Source organism: Toxotes jaculatrix, chromosome 5 (assembly GCF_017976425.1).
Source record: "Toxotes jaculatrix isolate fToxJac2 chromosome 5, fToxJac2.pri, whole genome shotgun sequence".
NCBI classification, from domain to species: domain Eukaryota; kingdom Metazoa; phylum Chordata; class Actinopteri; family Toxotidae; genus Toxotes; species Toxotes jaculatrix.
Window position 1 is genome coordinate 20,955,281 of NC_054398.1, and position 13,394 is coordinate 20,968,674.

Below are 13,394 nucleotides of genomic sequence, written 5' to 3' on the forward strand. Positions count from 1 at the left end.
GTAGATTAATCAATAATGAAAATATTTTTACTTGCAGCCCTATTGTACATCAGGAGAGAATAAGTCTGCAGTTGCTCTGTATCTACTGTGGTGTCCAATGTGTAAATGTTCGATAAATGAACACAAGAAGAATCAGACATCTAATATTTATTAAAGTTTCATCAAAAAATAAAACAGTTATAATTTCAAATACCATAATTTGTTAATTATTTTATTAAAGTATTAAGGTTGCAACACATGATTTTTATCATTGATTAATTTGTTGATTAGTTTTACGACTACCCGTTTAATAATAATATAAAATGTATAAAAGCATTGGACAACTGTGGAGAAAAAAAAAGCAATACAATTTCCCAAAGCCAAATCTGACATTTTTGAATAACTTCTTTTATCCAAAACCCAAAAATATTCCATTTCAAATAAAACACAAAAACAGCAAACCTTCACATTTGAAAAGTTGGCACCAGTTCATGTTTTGCATTTTTCCTTAATAAATGTCTGAACTGATTTGTTGATTCTGAACATTTTTGCTGATTTGTGTTATTTTGATTAATCAAGTAATTGTTCCAGTCCTAAAAATCCTGTATCCTGTTTTCTCTCTAAAGACAGTGTAGTTGGAATAAAAAATGCAGGCACAGAGCTCAAAGTTGTGTTGTTTTGTGCACAAATGTTTGTAATTATATGATGATGGTACAATAGAAAAAGTAAGACCATAGCTGGCCTGACTCTTGGCAACATGATGACAGCTGCAAAAGTTCAAAGTCTGGACAGAGTGACTCTGAGACAGCAAAGCTATTTCAGTGTGATGCCAGGAACGATTTGTCACTTCGCATGCGGCCGAAGACCACCTCGATTAGACGTACGAGTGATTCACAGAAAACAAAATACAGTGGACATATAACTCAAAACCCGTCAGAGAGACTTTCCTCTTCTTCTGCAGCACAGTCAAAAAACTTAAAGAAGGAAAAGTTGACTTTGAGGTTTTACTCACACAGAATCTCATAAAATCTATCCACCAAACAATAATTTGATCTAAAAATGCCAATTAAAGTTATATTCTGCAACAATGAAAGCTAATTCCTCTGTGTGTAAATATGCGTATAATCTCACTTTGTAATTCTCTCCAGACGTTGGTTTTGGTGAGAAATGCGGCTGCTCAGCTAAGAACAAGAAGTATTCAAAGAGGGCCATAAAAACGATCGCCTGTTCAGCAGCATATTAGTGTGTTCAATGGGTTTGTTTGTTTTTGGAGGAGGTAAAAATGATTATCCTAATATTTTTCAGATGGCTGAGCAGTTTATGATTGAATCTTGTAATTGCTGATGTTAAGTGACACCCCATTGCTTTCAAGATGGGGTTTACAGCTTTGCAACAAGCAACACTACCTTCAAGGCAATTAGGAGGACACACTTCCCTGAAGGAGGGAAAGCGCACGGACAGCTAGCTGTCAGGGGATTGGCTTACAGACAGCTGACGTTGTGTCTAATATGGGTTCTTAAGACCATGATGTGATCAAAAAGGGGGGTGGAGGTGCGGTATCCTTAGTGGAGGCCTTTTTTGAGCTTACACTTGAAAAACAACAAACTGTAACAAGTAAGAGCTCATTTGGGGAAACAAATGGCCAAAATCATTTTTTCCCCATATTGACCTTTTTAAATTAAGCCAAAACAAAAGCAAAGCTCCACCTAAATGACCAAAAGTGGCATTTGATGAATACTAGAGTCATTAGAAAGCAGCAGGATGCATGTTTCTATTAGCAGCATCCATTTTAAGACCAGAGGACATGCAATAACTTGCAGGGATTTGCACACTTCCCCGTGCCTCCTCTGACCTCTATCTAGTGTGCTTAAGCAGGGCCCCTGAGAAAAGCTTGACAACAACATTCACTCACGCTGTCGCCATGGGACTACACAGCATCAGCTGCAGGACACTAATTCATAGCTGGGCCACATTTTGCATAAGAATCTAAATTCATTTTAAAACCACCACTACAAATTGTCTACAACAGAAAATAACCCAGCTCCAGAGGCTGGCAGAGGTTGCAGACGGGAAAAAAAATATCCCAGGGAGGAAAAAGAAAAAAGATAACACAGACAAGCCTTTTCAAAAAGTCATTTCCTTGCACTTGGACCATATAATACAAAGCTAAGCCGAAATCTCATTTTTCAAAGATTGAAAGTCACATCTGTATCAAATACCCTGCAGGTTTAATGGTGGACCGTGTAAGCTGATCCTCTGCATTTATGGAGCCTCCTAAAAAGATTCAAAGAAATCTCCCAGAGCTTGGCTAAAAGGAGGAAAAGGCCACACTAGACAGAATAACTCCTATCATCTGAATCTCTCAGAGGGAGGGAGGGACCGTTAACCGAAACAGAAAAGGGAACTGGAGTTGATAAATTTAATTCCATCTGTAAGAAGGCACTGGTATGATGGAGGTGATGAACGCCTCCATGCTCACAGCCATTTGTATTATTAATGAGCTCTGCTGGGTGGAAGGCAGTTCAAGCAAGGAGCTTGTCATGACCTCAGCATGGTCACTGACAAACTTTGTGTACCCACCAGTCCATAGAGAGGACTCACACCTGGTGGTGGAAATCCCACCTTTACCCAAAAAAAAAAGGACTTTGATCTACTTACAGTATGAAAGACAGCAGTATACATGCAATCTGATTTACAGTCATCAGAGGCATTATCTTGTGACTAAGTGCCGCCAGTCAACAATCCATGCAGCTTCCCTGCTTTGCATTCATTTCTCATGACCTCATTTCCCGGTTACATTTCAAGCCACTCAATATTTCATAAGAGTTGTAAAGGAAATGTGTAATATTTACTATCTGGCACTGTGGATGAATGTTCCATTTTAAACAGCAATCCCAGCAAGTATTTCATCACTTTCCTGTGACAAATAAAATTATCTTTTATGGTTTTGCAGTGATTTCATGTTTATTTTCACGTTTACGGTTTTTGGTTCTCATGCAGCGTGAATGAAAGATGATTTAAAAAACTGATTTGGGCCAGCTATCTCACTTCGCTAAGTGTTTGTATTTGCACTCAATGTTGGTCACAAAGGGAGAACAGCACAAAAGATGGCATGTGGATGAGTGTGCTGTGTCGGAAATGACTAGCTATGAGTAGTTACAGTTATTTCTTCCAAACACTCAGAAAGTTCACATGCAGAGACACAAATACACGCTCAGAGGATGCATTATATCGCCTCTGTGCATACTTCCTCCTGGCTGAACATCATACAGCCCAATCCCTATACAACCTGCCGGAGGCCTCCCTGCCTTGCCTACCTTCCTTTGACAGAAAATGGCCCTTACAAGAGTTCCCTCCTCCTGCTGCACGTGGCCATGTGTCCTGGAGCATCACCCGCCAACCAAGACGGCACAATACCCACAGTGCTCCACAGGAGCACCTCTTCCTCGCCCGGTCAGCGGGCGAATGTGCAGCGTCAAGATGACATGGCCATATGTTCATACCCTTCATTTCCCCACTCCGGAGAGATTCTCTATCACTTCGTCTGTGGTGCGACTGAGGCTTTCTGTCACTCTGGTGTGGGTGTCTGTCTGTGTGATTCGTGACATTTTGACACTTTATCAACATAACTGAGGAAATGGCCATGTTGGCCCCTGAATCACCTTTCACTGATATGTGTGACCTGATTGATCCGCGACTTCGTGTGCATATTGACCCAAATATGCACTGCACTCAAGGGAGACACTTAGGCTCTCTGGCTGCCATGTCACATCAGGAATCAGCAGAGAGGAACAGCAGAGTATCACAGTTTCAGCAAGTTCCATACACACAGCCTGTACACTTGCAAGACCAGTGACAATATTCTGTTCTGTTGTTACACCTGTAAATGTTTGAAAAGTGATGGTTCTCACTTAGAGCTGTGTCGATAAAATGGATTCTCCTATTCTCATTTTATTTTGTAAAGATCGATTTGTACGTGCTCACGTACGAACTCCCGTCATCAAATTCACGCATGTGAGCGTGGTGTGAAGCTACCAAACAATGAACATCGTCGGACAGTAAGCAATGTTTAGTTAACGTTAAAAATAAAAAAGTGCAAACTTGGGCATTACTAAATTACGTCGGACAGTAAGCACTGCGTACTGTCTGACGCCATGTTCATTGTTTGGTAGCCTCACACCACGCGCGCATGCGTAAGTTCGTACCAATCCAATCTGCTCTTGATGGCACACTAAACCCGTCCTGTCAACAAACTGTTTATGGGAAAATGCAACAGAGCTGCATATGATGATGATTTTCTTTGTCGGTTAATCTGTTTTTTCAATGAATGGATTGTTTAGTCTAAAAAATACTGAAAAATGCTAATCATTACTTACAACAACAACAACTTCCCGTAGTCCAAGGTAACATCATTAAATAAACAGCCAATCCTGACATTTGTGAAAATCGCAAAAATTCAGAATTTTTAAATTACTTGAATGAATTTCTATTAATTTTCTAGCAACTGGCTAACTGCAGCATTAAAATAGGCCTGCAACTAACAATTATTTTCATTCAGTTACATATTTAGAATTTATAAAATAACAGGAAACTGTGAAAAGTACCCTAAATATACTGAGCACTTTAGGCACACCAAACTAGGATGTTAGAAGCATTTCTTTGAGATTCTGGTCCATGTTGACATGACTGTATCACATCATTCCTGCAGATTTGTCAGCTGCACATTCATGCTGCACCGTCTCCTGTTCTACCACATCCCAAAGGTGTTGGAGGTGACTTTTGCTTTGCGACATGATGTATTATCATGCTGGAAGCAGCCATTAAAAAATGGTAAATTGTGGCCATAAGGGGATGCACATGGTCAGCAACAATTCTCAGGTAGGCTGTGGCATTGAAACCATGATTAATTGGTATTAAGGGCCCAAAATGTGCCAAGAAAACCTTCCCCATATCATTACACTACCACTACCAGCCTGGACTGTTGGCACAAGGCAAGTTGGGTCCATGGATTCAGGCTGGTGACACCTAATTCTGACCATACCAACTTTGCTTCTCAGCAGAAATTTAGATTCATCAATCCAGGCTATGTCTTTTTTGGTGAGCCTGTGCATACAGCAGCGTGAAGAGTCCAACTTGTCTGACCATTCCCCTCTGACCTCTCTCATAAACAAGGCGTTTCCGTGCACAGAACTGCTGCTTGCTGGATGTTTTTTTGTTTCTGGAAGCATTCTGAGGGAACTCTAGACACTGTTGTGTGTTAAAATCCCAGGAGACAAGCAGTTTCAGAAATATTCAAACTAGCCTTTCTGGCACCAACCCTCATGCAACAAGTCACTGTGATCACATTATTCCTTTACTCTGAACTTTGATGTGAACATTATCTGAAGCTCCTGACCTTGTATCTACATGATTTCTGCAGTCCACTGTTGTCACATGATTGGCTGATTAGATAATTGCATGAATAAGCAAGTGTACGGGCATTCCTAATAAAGTGCTTTGTGAGTATATATGAAAAGAAATTGTTTCCGCTCTATATTGCAGATCAAACTTAGACTTAACGTTAGCTTTGTCTCTATTATTGCATTGACTGTAGTACTGTTGATACTCATGGTATTTTGTTCTTTTTCTCCATTTCATTTAGCTTCCATTAACCATATTCCTACAGTGTGCAATTCTCTCTTCATATTATTTATCAGTTCATTTTGAATTTGTATTCTTTATGCATGCCAATTGCATCAGTATCCACTGAATATGCGGATGACCGCTTCTGTTTGTTTGTTTGTTTGTTTGTAAATGTGTACAGCGTGCAACTGAAATTAAATAGCAGCGCATTCTTTGTCCATGGACTAACCTCTGGACAGGCAGTGTTCGGAGAGAGGAAGTAAAATTAACACTCACGAGGATGCAAATAAATTTAGAGACAGGAATAGAGAGTGATACTGTATGTGTGAAAGAAAGAGAGAGAGAGAGGGAGAGAAAGCACGAGAGAAGGGATTTTAAAAAGCATAAAACACAGGGTGATTTCACTCATGAGGGAAGTTGAGCGGAGAACTAACAGGAAGTCTTTTCCCTCAAGAGGAAACCAAGTGTTGTTACTGTGAAAGCAGCTGACCTCGTGGCTTCTGTCAGGAAGGAATGCATGCAGAGGAGACAGACAGAGAGATAAACAGGAGCTCATACATTATAGAGGATCACCCTCCAGTGCATACACACAAGCTCTCTCTCCCTCCCTCTCTCACTTTCTCTCTCACTCGCCCACTTACTCAGTATCGTTTCATCTCTCTCTCTCTCTCTCTCTCTCACTCACTCTCAGTCGCTGTGCTCTGACGAATGGGGATACACTGCCAAGGAGGACTTAGGGGCGAGAAGAGTGTGTTTCTTTTCTTCTCTGGTGTGTTTTCTTTCTCTTCCGCCTGGCTTCCCTCATGAGCTGTTAATACCAGCCCCGGTCCCGAGGATGAGGAGGATCTATTTGTGAGGAAGGCGCGACAAAGGAAGAGAGAACAAGGAGCAACAGGGTGGTAAATTCTGCGAGCAGGAGTGAGCGAGAAGATCTTTTCTTTTTCTTCAGGCTCGAGAAAGGTTAGTGAGGAAAGCTGCTTATCGCTAAAACAAACACTGCCTGCTGTTATTGTTTCAGCCTCTGTTCTTTACTTTATCTCTGACAAGACATTTCCTATTCAATTTTTTTTATTTCATATTCATGTGCTTTCCCTTAGTGTCTATTAAGGCTTAAATTAAATGTCCTCACAGAGCAGTTTTCTTAAATTGAGAACAGTTTTTTTCTCAAGATTAAAACTCCCTTAGTTATATTTTAGAGACATTTTTTTTTTCATACAGTAAGTCTCCAGGTTGGCTTCCGAAGTTTCACTCTAGGTCAACACTACTATGTAATTTCCCAAAGGTATACAATATGGTTCTCAGGTGGAGTCTCTCCTTTGGCAAGGTAGCAGAGAGCGAGCTGCAGGAAAAGGCGAGGACAGCTCCCTCTCATCACCGCTCCTCAGCCGTCACTTTACACAGGAGGCAATTAAGCGGGATTGGCAGCCGACGCTGCCGGTAACTTGGAAACAGGCGTGTGGGAGACGCATGGTGGCACATGATAGGATTTAGGGGAGAGAGGAGCAGAGGAGGAAGGAGATTCCCTTTGTTCATTCACACAGAAGCCTGCTCCTCTGTGAAAAATCCTGCTCTCGCCTGTGTGTCTGTGTGAAAACTGGCCCGGGGGCAGCGGTTGTGAGCTTTTTATGATTTAGCATGACGGTGTGCATTGTTCAAATGTGTGTGCTGTAAATGTATGTGCGCAGAAAGAGTGTTTGTCTGCTAGGTGCGCGGCTGCATGTGTGTTCATACACACACATGGATGATAGAGAGTCTCTCTGGTGTGCATTAGAGTCTCTTAGGTGAGCCCTCACACTTAACTGCTACAAGTAGAAGAAACTGTTTATACTTAGATATAGCAGGACAGTGAGAGAACAGGAAAATTTAATAAAAACATCATGGCCCCCTTCCAAATACTATGATTATTGGATGAACTGTGGATGAGCAGTTGTGTAATTTACATGATAAACGAGGTCCCTAAGGACTCTGCCTTTGTTCAGGCTTTATTTATTTACAGAACGTGACTGAAAAATTCTCTTTGAAACCAATGAAGACCTATCCTGCTCACTATTTGTCACAAAGCCTCCTCGCAGCCATTTTCCAGCATGGATAAGATAAGTGTGCCTGGAGATGCTGAGGTTGGCCTCTGGCTCCTGGCAACAAAGGCCTCTGACGCAGGCTTAAGCGAACTGATGAATGGTGAAGTCCTTTAAAGATTCACTGATGTGTGTGGGGGTGTATTAAAAAGATGGACCGGGAACAGAGAGTATTGTGTTTGGAGTGTAAACACAGGTAGAGGCATGGAAGGGCAATTATTCTGGACTGTGTGTTTTGACACAAAAGGAGAGATATTGCATAAGCCTAAGCCTCACTGTCCATTCATTTCAGTGACAGTGAAGTGTTGGTCTCCATTCAGCAGGACGTGTTTATACAGAAACTCCTAAAGTGAAAAGTCTGCTTTGAAGAAGAATCATTCAGCAGCAGAGTAGTGCCGTGACTGTCATCACTTTGTGTTTAGTCTGGACTATACGTGTTTCTGTCACATAATCACAGTCACCTCCGTAGGAGTGACCGAACATAAGCGAGGTCAGGACAGCTGTTTGTGGCCATCAGTCATCAGCAGAGGATTGTTTCCTGTGTCACCTTGTCTCAGGCAGACAGACAGACAGACAGACACGGCACTGCCTCACAGGGGCAGTTATGGTGAGTCCATCAGAGGGCCGCTGACTTTCTCAGCTAGGAAGAGTAATTGACATTGAGAGGGTGTTAATGTCTGCTTTGTGCACACATTCACTTGCACGTATAATATACACAGTCATACCCCCCACCCCAGGCATATGCACAAACACACACAATCATGCGCAAAGGCAGAATAACACATACAGGGGGACTAAAGCACACACACAAACACTCTCACACCAGGGGAGGTGGAGCAGGGAGAAGCGTCGTGACCGGTGGCTTGGCAGAAGCCCTCAAGGTGAAAATTTTGAGTGAGGAGCATTTCAAATTCAGAACAGATGATCAAACTGCTGTCGAAACTGCAGAGTAGCTGGCGGCAGCAGATGCAGACAATCTTTTGGCAGAGGACGAGTTTTTGGTGCCTGAATATCAAACATAAAAGTCAGAGGCGCCGAGCTGAAATTAATACAACTGTGGTTATCATCATCTCACGGACGGTGGTTCTTATCACGGTCCAGATGAGGCAAAAAAAAAAAAACTCCCAGATATACTGAGCAGCATTTTCTGTATCAAGTATCATCACAGCACGCCTAATCCAGCCGTATATCTGGACGTATCAGAGTGCAGACAGAGTAGGTCATTTAGGAGTGAGCACAAACTGAAACTGTGTTTTCAGAGTCTATCTTTGGTCATGGTAAGACTGAAGTGTGTCCCCCAGTTTATCACAGACAAACAGAAGATAATTTTTGACTGGAAACTGGACATTTTATCAGCTATACAACTGCATATTCCCAACTTTCTTCAATGTAAAATTATACCCACAGAATGCTAATTAGCTACCATACTCATAAATCTATATGAGCCATAAGGAAACATACAGAAGAAAACTAAATTTATCAGCTCTTTATCACATATGTACAACTACACAATAGTTTTGAGAATCATTTCATAATCTACTATTATTTTGAAATCATTTTCCTCCCACCCACTGAAATCAACAACGGACACGCATATTCTGAATTTGCATGGAAGAACAAAAAATGAAAACAAGACATCCGGACACTAAGTGAACCACACAGATACACAGAGGGACAGAAAAACTCTACACAGCTCAGAAGAGACCGGCTCTTGTCAAAGGGCTGCTTCCAACCATATTGATTGGCATTCATTCGGTGAAATGGAGAACAATATGTTGTATTGGTGATAATTTTAATTATTGATTAACCTGTTGATTATTTCATTTTCATTCGTTTTTTTTCTAGTCCAAAAAATAACAAAATGTAGTGGAAAAAGTCACATTTCACAATTTTCTGAGACAAAGTTTTCCCACTGACCATTTTGTCCAACATTCTGTTTACAATCATACAATCAAATCACAATGTGAACACAATGTGACAGTGGGAAAGAGTCGAAATGAGATCTATGAGAGAATTTTCTTTCAGTGAGAGTCTGAACTGTGCTTTGACCATAGGCCAACCACACCACAGTTTACCTCAGTTTGACCTCAGACCACCTCCTTCATGTGTACTTGAGGATGGTTTCTTGGTTTGGACCTGAGTTCAGAAAATGCACTGTTTGAACAACTCCACCCCGCCCTTCACTCCCCCCAAAAAATCATACTGAACAGTTTCTGAGAAAATAACTGATTAATAACACCAACAGCAGCAATGGCAGCCAAATAATTACATTCTCCAACGCAAAATAAACATCAGCATGTAGTCACTCAGCGTGCACAGAAGTGTCTTGTTTTCTGATCTGCGGTGCAGAAAACTCTGCATTCATTTGGTTTATCTGGTCTGTCATTGTGACATCTCTCTCTGTAGGGTTTCCCTGCCCTGGGCTTGGCTCTGTGTGTGTGTGTGTGTTTTCAATGTGTGTGCTTTAATTTGCACTGGTCTCCACATGCATGTGTTTGTGTGATTGTTAGAAAGAGCCAGCGTTAGAAAGAGAGCAGGTCTCCAGCTGTGTTAGTGAGAATATCAGTGTGTGTGGTGTGTGTGGGTTTATCTATAGTTATATGCATGTGAGCGAGTGTGGAGGAGAGAAACTGAGAGAGAAGCTAACAAACAGGTTTCTTGTTAAGGCACTGACATCACTTTTCATTCCCACCCCCCAACTATCAAATTCCACCGAACAGATGATAATCTAGCGCGCACACACAAACGCACGCACACACACTCTTGTAACCGCTACTCTCCCTCCATGTGGTCCCCGTTGTACTTTGGTACTGTAACCATTAGATGCCAGAGGCAGAAAGCCAGCTAGCACTTTGCCCCATTATACTGTCAATGCTAATATCAGTAGCCCACTCCTTGTGGTAACTCCATGCATCCTGACCCCTTTGGGCATTACAGTAACACTTCTGTTCTCAACAGCCCCACAAGTCAAAACACAAACACGGCAGCGCTTTTTACTCTCTGCTCTTTTGAAGCTGATAAAACAGCCCATTAAATGTTTTCATTCTATCTAAATGTCAATATGTCGAGGTGCACTTATTTTCACCCTCCTCCTCAAAGTGTGTATGTTCTTTGCTTTGAGCTTTGTTGCTGTGTTTTTGCAGGGTAGCGAGAGGGTTTTATTGGCGTCAGGAAGGCCTCTCCTCCTTTTGTGCAGCTACTGATATGAAAGGCGGAAAGAATAATCAAATAACCAACAAGCTGCTGAAATTCAGACACAGGTTCACCCAGGGGCAGTTTTGAATATTAATGCGCTGTTTGCTCTGTGTATGTGCGTGAATCTCTGGTCAACACAAAAGGGGAGGAAAATGACATCGATTCAGACTCCTTTGAGGCTTTTGTAATATTGACCCAAATGAAACAGTTAAATCACGCATGAATGATGGGTCACGAGGGGGGGGGTAATTAATATTTGAGGAAATCGTAGGTTGGGCAAATGTTTACTGGAGTGGACCTTTTAAGCAAATTAGTATCTATGTTTGTTGGTCATTCCCATAATAAATACTAACAGTAATAAATAATAATAAATAATAAGCTCCAGCTGTATATTGTACTCTTTTTAATGTATTCTTTAACGGTTCTTAAAAACCTTAATTGAGGGAGGAGGGTCAGGGGTCTTTTCCCAAGGGTGATTTTGAAAAAGACGAAACACTCAGAGAATAACCGTGATATTGACATAATGACATTTACATCTTTATGCATGACCCGACTCATTGTCAATTCTCATTATTTGGTGTGCCTGCCTCTGACCTGTGACCAGAACTGCTCAGCCTCCTCTTCGACTTTTGTTTAACCTCCAGTTGACTCATCCCACTGCATCACCTCATAGATCAGTGTTATATGTGACGAGTAATGAGTAATCAACATAATTCTTGTTTTCTTAATCATATCTAGGTATAAATATATCTTTATTTTAAGGAACATGTAACTATTTTCTCAAATACAATGTCCAATACAATCATTATGGTGTCAAACACATCACGTAACTTTAACAACACAGGAATATTTTAAAAGAAACCGGACCAAACCTGCTCAAACCTAAACAGCTAAAGTTCATAAAGTTGTGAACAAAAACCTGCATATTTGCATGGGGTAAATATGCAGGTTTTTGTTTTTTATATTTTGCAGGGTCTGGCATTTCAAAACATTCAATTTTCCCCTCTGTGTCTCCCCTTGCATAGCTTTAATGTTGGAAAAATCATCTTATTCCACTCCATGCTTTACATCTTAATTTTAACTATGTGATGTTAATACTGAGTGAAATTATTCAAAGCCTTCATGGTTTTATGGTTGCACAATCTCTTCAAATGGAAATATTATAGAGATTTTGTGTGTTGTTTAGACACATCTTTGAAAACTTATGGATCTCCACTGGAATTTAAAGTATAGTCCTGTTTGTTTGAACCAAATTTGCCTCCACAGAATAAGTTTATCATGACTGATCCACTAGGAAGTCAGTGGGATTTAAGAGGTTAACATTACTGCACACCAGACATGGCAGCTTTCAATTTGTAGAACTACCTAAGAGATAAGACAGGGTCTGTATCTCGTGCTGTCATTTAAAAGCCCATTTTCTCTCACAACTTGCAAAAATCTGCTCTTAAACTCATTAGTTGTGCAAATGAGCAGCAGAAAGAAGGAGACACATGGAACATGACTGAAGCAAAAAGAAACTAAGCAGAAGCCAAAGTAAAAAGTAAGATCAAAAAGGGAGTTTAAAAAAATATAAAGGAAGAAAAACAGTAGAATCTCTAAACAACCTTTATGCCTACAAATACAAAGCAAACTAGACTTACTAAAGTTGGCTGCTCTGAACAACTTACAACTAAAAAAAGTTTGATTGACCTCCCTCACTGAGGTGTTGTAGGAAGAAAGCAGATGTGAGTGACAGCTGAGATGCAAGGGGAGTGGACGAAGGGTTAAACGCAGATGTCAGACACTGGCTGTTGATTACAGAGCCCGAGGTGCAGCAGAGCCTCTGTCACTTTGGCTCAGTCTTGCAATGTAGAGAAAAAGCTTTTATCACCAGATAAAAGGAGCATGTCGAGGTAACAACTTAAATGTGGCAAGTGACAGGACCGAAGGAACAGCTGGGCACGCAACCTCTGAATGAGCATTTAAGACGCTCACATTATTCTTTTAATTAATTCTTATAAATAATTTAAAAAAAACATATCTATATTCTGTCTTTGTAAAAGACATTATGTCATTAGAGATGTGGATGGATCATCCAGGAAAAAAGCTTTCTGAGCATGGACATTCAGTTGGGATGAATATTTTTCACGATTTTCTTACACTTTATTGACTAAAACCAGTGGATTAATTGAAAAAATAATCAACAGATCAGTCAATTATACTAAATTAACTTTCTTTATCACAACTCAAAGTATAGGTCAGCTCAAACAATACTTCTTCCTCTGAAAGGGTCTCATCAGCAACCATATATTTGTATGAATACAGACTGGGCCTCTGAGCCAGCAGTAGTCTGGGGCAAATCTCTGGGGTTTTTCATCCTCACTCAAAACAATGAATTCCTTCTGTTTTCTCTTTTCACTGGTGGTGTGCCTCATTGTTAGAGCATTACACACAGCGACACTGCCGTTGGTACGACACAGGAAAAGCATGAATGTGGATAGGAGCTGTGTGTGTCTATGGTATACTGGGGTTTTGTCTCTTAAG

The 13,394-nt window shown here is 40.8% G+C and overlaps 1 protein-coding gene across 3 annotated transcripts in view; it reads left to right on the forward strand.

Annotated features, from left to right (window-relative positions):
• The first annotated feature begins 6,318 nt into the window (after nucleotides 1-6,318).
• shisal1b (shisa like 1b) overlaps nucleotides 6,319-13,394 on the forward strand; it is a 40,403-nt gene continuing 33,327 nt past the window's right edge. For all 3 annotated transcript variants that reach the window (XM_041039281.1, XM_041039280.1, XM_041039279.1), the window contains exon 1: nucleotides 6,319-6,561. The gene's annotated coding sequence lies outside the window, so the exon portion shown is untranslated. The remainder of the gene's footprint in view (nucleotides 6,562-13,394) is intronic.